Raw genomic sequence first — 9745 nt, 5'->3', positions numbered from 1 at the left:
CTCTTCATATTAAAGTATAAGGTGTTAATTTTATAGTCTGATGTTGTCTTAGTACCGGTACTTAACTTTTGTTCATGTGTGATTTGATTTCCAGTTTAGCTATCAGCAGGCCATCATGACTGAGGCTATGGTTGCGTTTCAGGAACTCTGGCTACAGTTTTATATCTTAATGCTAAAGAAAGCTGCAGCAGCTGTGCAGGTTAAGGAACACAAGAACTACAAGCAAGAACTGAGAAATCCATTGGTGTACCTGGATCCTACTTTGAGAACCACTGAACTAGAGGAAGTGAATGCCATAACAAGGTTTCTTTTCGTGAACTTTCAATGGAAAGCATTCAGCATGCCCTAAAACTGCTGAGGATATTAAGGTTAATGTGAACTCATTATAGAACATTCATATTTGATAAGTTAGATAATTTTCCAGGTCTAAATCCTCATATTCCCCAAGTAAGCTTCCCTTCCACATTTTTCCACATTAGAATCAGTGTAAAAGAACATGAATGAAAGCTTGACAGGGAAATTCCATATCATTGTGTTTTCCATGCTGATTGCTGCTGCTGAAGCATTCCAGATGAATGCATGCTTGCCTAATTCCACATTAGTCTCTATTACCGAGGCAACAGATTATTTCTCCAAATTAAGCTACCACTTTTTCCCTCTTTCACACTCTTATAGTTGGATATGTGTGCTCTAAAACAAACAAACTTAAATAAATAAGCACATGCATCGGTTCATGCTTGGTTCTCTCTTTGAGAATCACTCCTTAAGCCATTCAAAGCATGGGGACTTTGAATAGCCAATAATGTACAGCTTTCAATGTATGACCTATAATGAAAGTCTCATATGACATGCATTTCACTGGGTGATTTAATGGTTTACAGTTCCTGTTAAAAGCATCCAGCATAACAGAAGGAATAAAATCTAAACATAAATCAGGTCATGGGGTTACCCTGTAAGGTAAGACCCCGCTTGGGGAATTGGGACTATGCACACTCATGCAAACACACACATACTTCAACTTAGACTAAGGATGGATATGCTGCAGAAAAGACACGTCTTGCCAGATATACTGCGGCCTTTACTGCTGTTGGGTTGTGTTCCACTTAACGCCCTTCACTTTTACACACACAATATATCACTCAGCTGCCTCTCACAATGCTAAGCTAGTGGGCCACTTAGCCAATCGATCACTGCGGAAGTCCCGAATGCCACCGGAGGAGGTGTAAGCAGTCAGATCAAACAGACTTTTGGATGACAATAGGGAAAAATCACACGTAACTTGTTCACTTTTAAAATCATGTGCTTACATTGTGTGTGCTGCATATTTAAACAGAAACACCTGTGCCTTATGCATACAGTGCACAACTAATAAGTTCATAAAACTATGGATTAGTATTCTTTGACATTTCCAAGAATATTTGGAATTAACAGTGAGTCTTTGAAGAGATTTGAAGAAATTATTTATTCTGGTTAACAAATCATGTATCTGTCAGCCATTTGATTTGTTGAACTACTTTTGTAACGTATCAGCATCAGCTGTTTATTTTAATATTTGACTTTGATTGAATGTTGAATGCAGATCCAACAGAATACTCTCAAACTTTTTATATAAATCTAGAGCACAGACTCAAACTATACAAGGAAAACATCGGACAAATGCCAGCTTTCAGTAGTGTTACAGAAACATTTGGCTCAACACCAATACGTACCCTGCCCAACATAAAACCCTACAAGTCAGAATACTAGTCTATAAATATGCACATACGTATCAACACCACATTAACACTAAGCTATATCATGTGCTGTGCAGCACATTAGGTCTCTCTGCTGCCATACATAAAACAGATGAAAAAACAGATGAAAGTGATCTATGTATGACGTAACCCGTTTAATTCACACAAACCTCAACAGTGATTCACATATGTGGACTGAGCAGACGCCACAACAGTAGTGAAAGTTTGAAAGCTTGGTGGCACATCCAGAGGGGCAGCAGCTGACTGAACCCCAGCAGACCTCTGAGTCATCCGGCTGAGCAAACAGATGAGGCAGGAGTTTCAATAACGCTGGGCTCTCAGCAAACACGTGGACTTTTGCAGTCCAAAATGCACACTCCTGACAAAGGATTGTGGGTACCACAATAACACTGAAGTCAGAATTCATCAACACTGAATAGCGATGAAGTTTTCTACACAGCATCTAGAGGGAAAACTAAATCAAATTCTTTTAGACCATGTTGAGGAGACAAATGTGTTCCCGTGACCTCTCCAGTGCAGAGCGTTTGTAATTGTTTGTGCATTTAGACGTGATGGTATTCAAGAAAATTGCTTTGTTTTCCAAAGATTATGCCATTGTGCAAACCAGTTTCTCTTAGGAATAAATTCTAATTCTCCACAAATGCAAAAATGTCTGTCTCCTTATTAATGAAAGCTTACCCAGGCTGCAGAAAACAAACCTTAACACCACAGGGTTAGTCACACTTTAGGCACACATCAGGAAAAACACACAACTGGATAACTGTGGTCTTATTCAGACTAGTTTGCCTTTTCTGGCATAGGATTCTGTTAGACAGACATCTTCAGTTAGACCTTCTTTTTGTAGCTCCAAGGCATGGTGGATTAGTCATAATTTAAAACATCGCACCTTCCAGCTAAAATGTAACACATGGCTGAGCACATAACACACAAAATATGCTCACACACTGTGCAAGATCTGTGACATGGGCCTTATGTAACACTATGTGGTTATGAAAGTTCTGTCAATACAATGGCTCCTCTGAGCTTATGACCATTTCTGCTGTGCTCCAGAGGATCAACATGGCAGCTTAGAGACCAAGAGTGCTGTCAGTGATGGATTGTGCGTGTGTGTATGTTTGTAGGTGTACCACTAATATTAGAGTGGTGATTGGTTCTAGCCCATGGAACTATCTCAACTAAGAAGAATATTTTCCTTGTTTAATGAAAAATAAATCCTCAAGGCTGAATAGGAAACTAAATGACTTATTGAAGCAATCACCATCAGTCCTGGAAAATCTGTTTGGAGAATGTTTTAGTGTTTAATCGGTTGGAGGTTTGAATCGGCCGAAAGGGCCTTTATGCATCAACCATCTTAGAGGTGAAGGTGATAAAGGGTAAAAACATTTCACAAAAGGTGGAGTTGTTGGACAGAATAAGATATTAAAAGAATATAACAAAATAAAGTATTGCCAGACTAGTATTAAAAATAAGTATTGCCAGACTAACAGCTCAAACCCCTTAGTCTCAGAACTTCCACAGCTCTTGCCTGACAGAAGAAATGTGAGAAAAGACGTGCTCCCCTAAGATATCTCAGAATCTCCTTGGTAGCAAATAAGCCATAAAATGTAGCAGCAAAAATCTCTGGCATCTGCTTTTCAAAAGGGCCATAAGGGAGTCTTGACTTTCTCTTAGTTACATAAACAATGGAGCTCTAAAGTCTAAATGCCTTTAACAGCAAAGCTACTGCCTGGCCACTGCTTCCTCCTTCCCTCATTGCACAAACCTGTGCAAAAGGTCATACTGACCAAGTAAAACAGAGTCCTACAATCACAGAGAGCGAACATCCCAAACAGATGCATGCACTTCCCAGGGATACACATTGGTGCCATTATTTCAAGAAAGAAAAAAAAACAAGAAAGATGTGAGTTTTCTATATCACCTCATCAACCGCAAACAAGGTTGAAAGCCTAGAGGGAAGGAAAACTGTCATGGTCTACGGTGGGTGGCTGGAGTTTCCATTAGGCTCCTGAACTGACCTGGGATCCGCCCCTGGGCAGGGCCAACTCCAGCTCCTGCACACCTGGAGCCTATTGCAGGCTATCAAGCCAGAGGGATTTAAACCACACATCGATGTTCACTCACTGCCAGTTCGTCATCAACCCATGTTGGTAACAGGTCTTGTGTTTCAAATTCTCGCTGTGATTTATCTTACTAACAAAGACTCTTTTGTACTACAGTTGCTGTACCCACCCTGGCTCACTCCACCTCCGGACTCGGGATACCTAGTGATCATTTTGGAAATCCCTCTGTGCCTCACCTGCCTGCCCTCCTGCCATCACACTCCATCTGGAGCCCCGGATCTCAGGTCAGCCTTTCCACGCCACTCAGCCTCCCCTGGATCTTCATCATCCCCCTCTCAAACACTCCAGGTCCCTAACTGCAAGTAAGAATTGCTGCTCTTATACTGGCCACTTCTGAGCTGCCTTCACTACCTGCCTAACTCCTATATCCTCTCCCCTCAGTGTGACTGTTCCCCACTCAGCTCCGTTCCACTTCTCAGGCCTCGTTCCCTCGCCCTAGCCACGTTCCCCTGGGCACGCCACACCAAGGCTCCACGTCTCGTCATTTTCTGTCTTTGCCACGTTTCCCTTTTTTTCCCCCTTGCACTTAACCGTAATAAACTGTTAAATCATCTACTGTCTCCGCTCTGGGTTTCTGCACCTGAGTCCTATTCAGTACCGGCCATCCGTCGCCGTGACAAAAACAGCCCAGAAAACAAATTAACGTTTGCAGGAAACACTAAATAACATTAAATATCGAAGAAAGAGAGAGGGGAAGGACAATGTCACGCTCCCTTGAACATTCCCAGCTTGAGAACAGACACCACTAGCTCTTGTTAAATTTGTTTGCATCTTTCAAGCAACTCATTGTTTTTAACAAGGCCAAACACTTTCTCAAAAGCAAAAGAATCTGCTTTGTTTTTCATTGAAAGAAAATGGGATTATGAGCGTTTCCCTCTATGGGAGCCAGCAAGCATTTTATTAGAACTGACAGGACATGTCTCTGACTGTGTCTGGGTGGGAGAGTTTGCGTGTGTGTGTCTGTCTGTGTGTATGTTTGTGTGTGTGTTTACACAGCTGGAAGTAGATAGCAGAACCGCTTCACCTGGCGGTGGTTCCTGGAGTGTCTGCTGTGATCCCATTAAAAAGCAGACAGGCTCTGGAACCATCTCTTCAAAACAAGAGGACTTCACTTACCAAAATATCCCTGCATTAGAGCCCAAAAAGCAAGCCAAATCCCTACAAACCCCTAGTGAATTTACTTAGGGGGGTAAATGGTTCCCTCTCTAAACTTCTGATAGCTGATTGCTCTGGCAGGGTTCAGGTGGATCTGCTGAGTGGCCTCCAGCCCAGTTTCCCCTCCATTCAAGTTTCCACTCAGACCCAGACTTGTCTCCACACCTCTTTCTCATCTCTCTTGCTCCCCTCCCTCCTGACATCCTTCTCCTCAGGCTCAGTCCAAATGCCAAAAACTTTCATGCCAGATTTAGTGCAACTTCCATATCAGTAGGTGCTTAAGCCTCTGTCTGTTCTGTTGTCTCTTCCTCTTTTCTCCGTTTCTCCTTCTCTACTTCCCATCATTACATTAAACCATGGCTGCGCCTGATATTCTCTGCTAGATGTAACTTGTCTTTGAGAAGATATCACACTGCACACAGTTAAAGTGGAGACCAAACCAAAAACAACTTCTCATTTTGATTAATCCTATTCTGCAGAATCTGACTCATTACAAGACAGAGAGGTCCAGAAGTACCAGCTGCCTGCACCTCACCTCACCTGGCCTGCCTGCACACATGCCCGTTTTCTAGGAAGGCAGAAAGGCCTTATGAACTGCTCTAATACAAAGACATGGGAACTGACAAGCCTCCAGGGCTCACTCACTTTTCTAAACAAGACCCTTTCACTATACACGCTCGCTTAGGCAAGCATGCCTGCCCTGAGTCACACTGTGTATGCATGCTTACAAACAGCCACATATCAAAACACACAAGCCATGAGTAGTAGATTAAACATCAATAATATTCTGGTTAATGTCTTGCTCTGTCTTGCAGAAAACAGGAATAAAGTTTATAGAGCATAACCATAATTAGCTTTGAGGGTGAAGTGGATAGGTGCGGTCAGTGAAGACGTCTGAGACACTGAGGCAAGCTGAAGTCCAGCAGGGCCTGCAATGTGGATCAAAGTGGCAGAAAGTGGGACAGTCTCTGTTTTATTAGCCTGCTGCAGCACGCCCTGCTCTGTTTACAGGCCTGATTCAGCTGCACTAAAACCAGACCACTGACTGCTCACTTATCATTTGTGCACCACACAGACAAGAAAAGCTTATATCCATGCATAAATATACAGTGCTAGCTCTTGAAAGCAAAACATGTGTCATAGCTAACAAAGTGAAGCCCCCTTGCATGTATGTAAGTAAATAATAAGAGCTTGAAATCACAGGTTTGAATGAAAACACTGTGTTAGTGGACAGGAGGAGATTGAAGAAATGATAACGACAGAGGTTGAATATAGAAGTATAAGCCTATATCTGCTTTATTTCATTTACCTGTGTGGTCTTGAGTCTTCAGCAAAGATCAAAACTGCAACCTGGGGAACACAAAAAGAAAATATGTTATGCAGATGTAGACATCGACTACATCTGCAGTAGGTCAACCTCGGGCCATTCACAGAACTCTGCAGTGAGTTCAGCAGCTATAAAGTGCGATTAACCTCATCCATTACTGATACACATGCACAATGAGCTGAGATTTACTGTGAAGAATACTGTGAATACTGGTCTACACACAAGATGGTGGTATCATTTTTTTCCTTTTAATAAGAGTGATAAAGCTTCAGTCCTCCTGGGCTCATTTTCCTGCCCAGATCAAACTATGTCATATCTCTTATCTCAAAAAGAGTTTCATGTGCATGCGGACAAAAGGTGCAAAGTGCATAGAAAGTACTTTGCAACAAAGATTCATATGTTTTTTTTCCAAGTGCAATATCAATGTGTAAATTAGGGCTGCCACAAACGATTATTTTGATAGTCGACTAGTCACCGATTATTTATGCGATTAGTCGACTAATCAGATCATCATCCACTGGACGTAAAACTACAGCTTATTGCACCAGCAGCATCTGCTCTTATATAACTATCATTAGCTTACAGCTTTAAGCTTTTAAGGTGCTAACTAAAAATAAAGACAAGATGATAGTTTATTCAATTTTAATGAAATTTGCAGATTGTTTCGGTAAAGTTTAATAAACTCCTTGCTATCTAAAATATAACAGGACACCGGAGTATATTCTCCAGCATCTCACACTTCTGATAATCAGCTGTCTGCTTGACGTTTATTCAGCTGTGTAAAAACTATAACTTTAATCTCAGCCAAACCGATTTACTCAGGAACAAATAAAATACAAAAAAAAAAGCCAAACAACAACATTTTTAATTTATCTAAGTGACTCATATATATTTAACCTGAGTCGCGAAAGACGGCGGTGGGTTTGAAAACAATTTGCCGGGAGTCCGGTGTTCTCACGGCGCTAGTGACCTAGCCCCCGGCTAGCTATCGAGCTAGTGGGTAACAGACGTCTCCGAAAACGTCGGAGCGCTTTTGAAAATATGTGGTGTCCTGATAAACTGAGCCGATATTTGAGGTTTACACAGCTACATTCTCGCCTGAAAATATGTTAAACGTTTATTTTGTGACCCAGAAAGAATAATAAGAGTAATATTAAAACTAACTAGCTACCGCCATTGTTGGAAACTAAGCTGGGCCGCGCTATGAATTCTGGGACACAGCTGCTTCTTCTTCTTCGGGGTTTAACGGCAGCTGGCATCCTTGTACATGCTGTGCTGCCATCTTCTGTTTCAGTCCGTTATTACACTCTTAAATCCTGCTATTATTCCTGCGTCTTTTGTGATCTTACAAAGCTTCAAACGACACGTCGACTATTAAATCAGTCGTCGACGATTTTGATAGTCGACGTAATCGTGACTAGTCGACAAATCGTGGCAGCCCTAGTGTAAATTATAGAGATTCAGAAGATGTCTGGCAATAAAAGCATCAGCGGGGTAAATCTCTTTTGCCCCTTTGAGCCAATCTACTTTACAGTCAGTAGCCGTAGACACGATGTAAACAAACAAGTAAATCAGCAGCATCGACAATTTCAGACACCTCAGAGCAAGTTTTGACTCCTCCAGTGCAAGAGATTTATGGCCCGTTAGTAAAGTGATGCAGTCAAAAACAATTTTAGCTCTGATTTAGCGATTAATGGCTAACAAAATGTAGTGAACAGAAAAAAAAAACAATGCAAAATTAAAGTAATATTTGATGCGACTGCTTTGCATCATCACTAGTTTCCCTAAGTGCACTTGCACAGTATCGTTAGCAAGTAGGTCATTCCAACCATCCTGGAGAACTTGCTACAGTTCTCCTGTGAATTCAGGCTGTCTCAGTTACTGTTTACTCTTTAATGAATGATTGTGTAATATCGATGTCGGAGATGTCCCTCTGCTCCAGGACTCTTATCTTGGATGATCCTGGGTGTGTGCTACAGACCTAAATGGACTTGAGCGGATTTTTACTATTTGGAAAACAAATGTCAGAAGTGTTATAACCTCACAGTTGTGTTTGACATTACCATGATTCTTAGTTATTAAATTGCCTGAATATATTTCCACCACTGCAATTTGGTTAATCCACTGCAATAGTAAATCTGTCTACAGGCAGACATCTGTATCCAAACACATTGCTGTTTGGTGCAGGCATGCCATGACAATCAAATTGGCTTTCCAGATCACAACGGTACATGTGTTTACCTGCACTTACATATACCCTTAAGAAAAATAAAGTAAATTAGAGCCACAAAACCTGTGAAACCCTTTTATTCCAGATTTACTATGATTCTGAACTTTAAAGCAAGCTGTTAATGAACTTCTGTGCTTGATTTTTGCTTATTCCAGACAAACTTTATACTTTTTACAATTGCATTGGGATATGTGCCACAAACACCTGCACACATTCCACTGATTTACGGCGTTGGGAAATCTGTAGTTAATAGTCAGAGCAGTCAGATGTAGAGAGGCCAAAGAACGGGCACATGCTTAACTGTATGTTTTGAGAAACACACTTTCAATACACTGATCACACGTACATTGTACAGATGCAGCAGAACATGGATGCACACACGTGCTGGACAAACCCTTTGCAATCCTGTTTTGACAGGCAACAGGACTGAGTGTTGGAGATGAGGATGTGTGTGAAAGACTGGGCTTGCTCGCTGTGGATGAAGCTTTGGAACGCACACATGGAACACGTAATTGAATGAGAAATGGTCTCTCGTTGGATCGAGACAGTTTTCTGGCACAGTAATAAAAGCATGAGGTCGGTACAGCCTTTTTGCTGCCTTCATTCTGTTTGCAGCACTTTTATTTGGTTAGCCCCCTTAAGTTCTCCGTCTCTTTCCTCCCGGTGCCAAAGCATGCACAATATCATGAACCTGTGTTGTTCAATACGTTGCAAAAAGTATAAATCAAATCTAATAAAGAATGGAAAAGACTTGTTTCCAGGAGTGAGTGAGACATCGTGATTGGCAGAATGGTTGGCTGTTGCGCTGCTGTTGCTACTCTCCCTCTCCAGTGTCACATTTCTCCTGCCAAAATGGACAAGTGTTGTGCTCCTGGTTTCAGAATTTTATCACAACCATACAGCCACACACAAGCCAGTCTTCTCTGCTTGGCTTCCCAACCCACACCCTGACACCAGTGCTGCCATTCTCACTAACATAAACCACAGGTTGCTAAGAGGAATGAGTCAGTGTCACACTGATGAGAATCCCCATGATATGTGCAGCAGTTGGATGCAAACAAAAATAAATGATAATGAGCATACCACACAAGCATGACACGGGCAAATTGATTTACAATCCATCACCACAGAGAAATAAACCATATGTGTCAACAAGCTT

The 9745-nt window shown here is 41.6% G+C and overlaps 1 long non-coding RNA gene across 1 annotated transcript; it reads left to right on the top strand.

Annotated features, from left to right (window-relative positions):
* The first annotated feature begins 3724 nt into the window (after nucleotides 1-3724).
* LOC146704371 (uncharacterized) lies at nucleotides 3725-4427 on the top strand. The gene is made up of 3 exons (XR_014921654.1): nucleotides 3725-3897; nucleotides 3971-4176; nucleotides 4256-4427. It is a non-coding gene; the product is annotated as an uncharacterized LOC146704371 (long non-coding RNA).
* Nucleotides 4428-9745: the final 5318 nt, after the last annotated feature.

Source organism: Copadichromis virginalis, linkage group LG7 (assembly GCF_057382275.1).
Source record: "Copadichromis virginalis isolate Kocher_CV1m ecotype Utaka linkage group LG7, C_Virginalis_male_GT1.1, whole genome shotgun sequence".
NCBI lineage: Eukaryota > Metazoa > Chordata > Actinopteri > Cichliformes > Cichlidae > Copadichromis > Copadichromis virginalis.
Note: the sequence above shows the minus strand (reverse complement) of the source record. Positions and strands in the feature narration are given on the sequence as shown.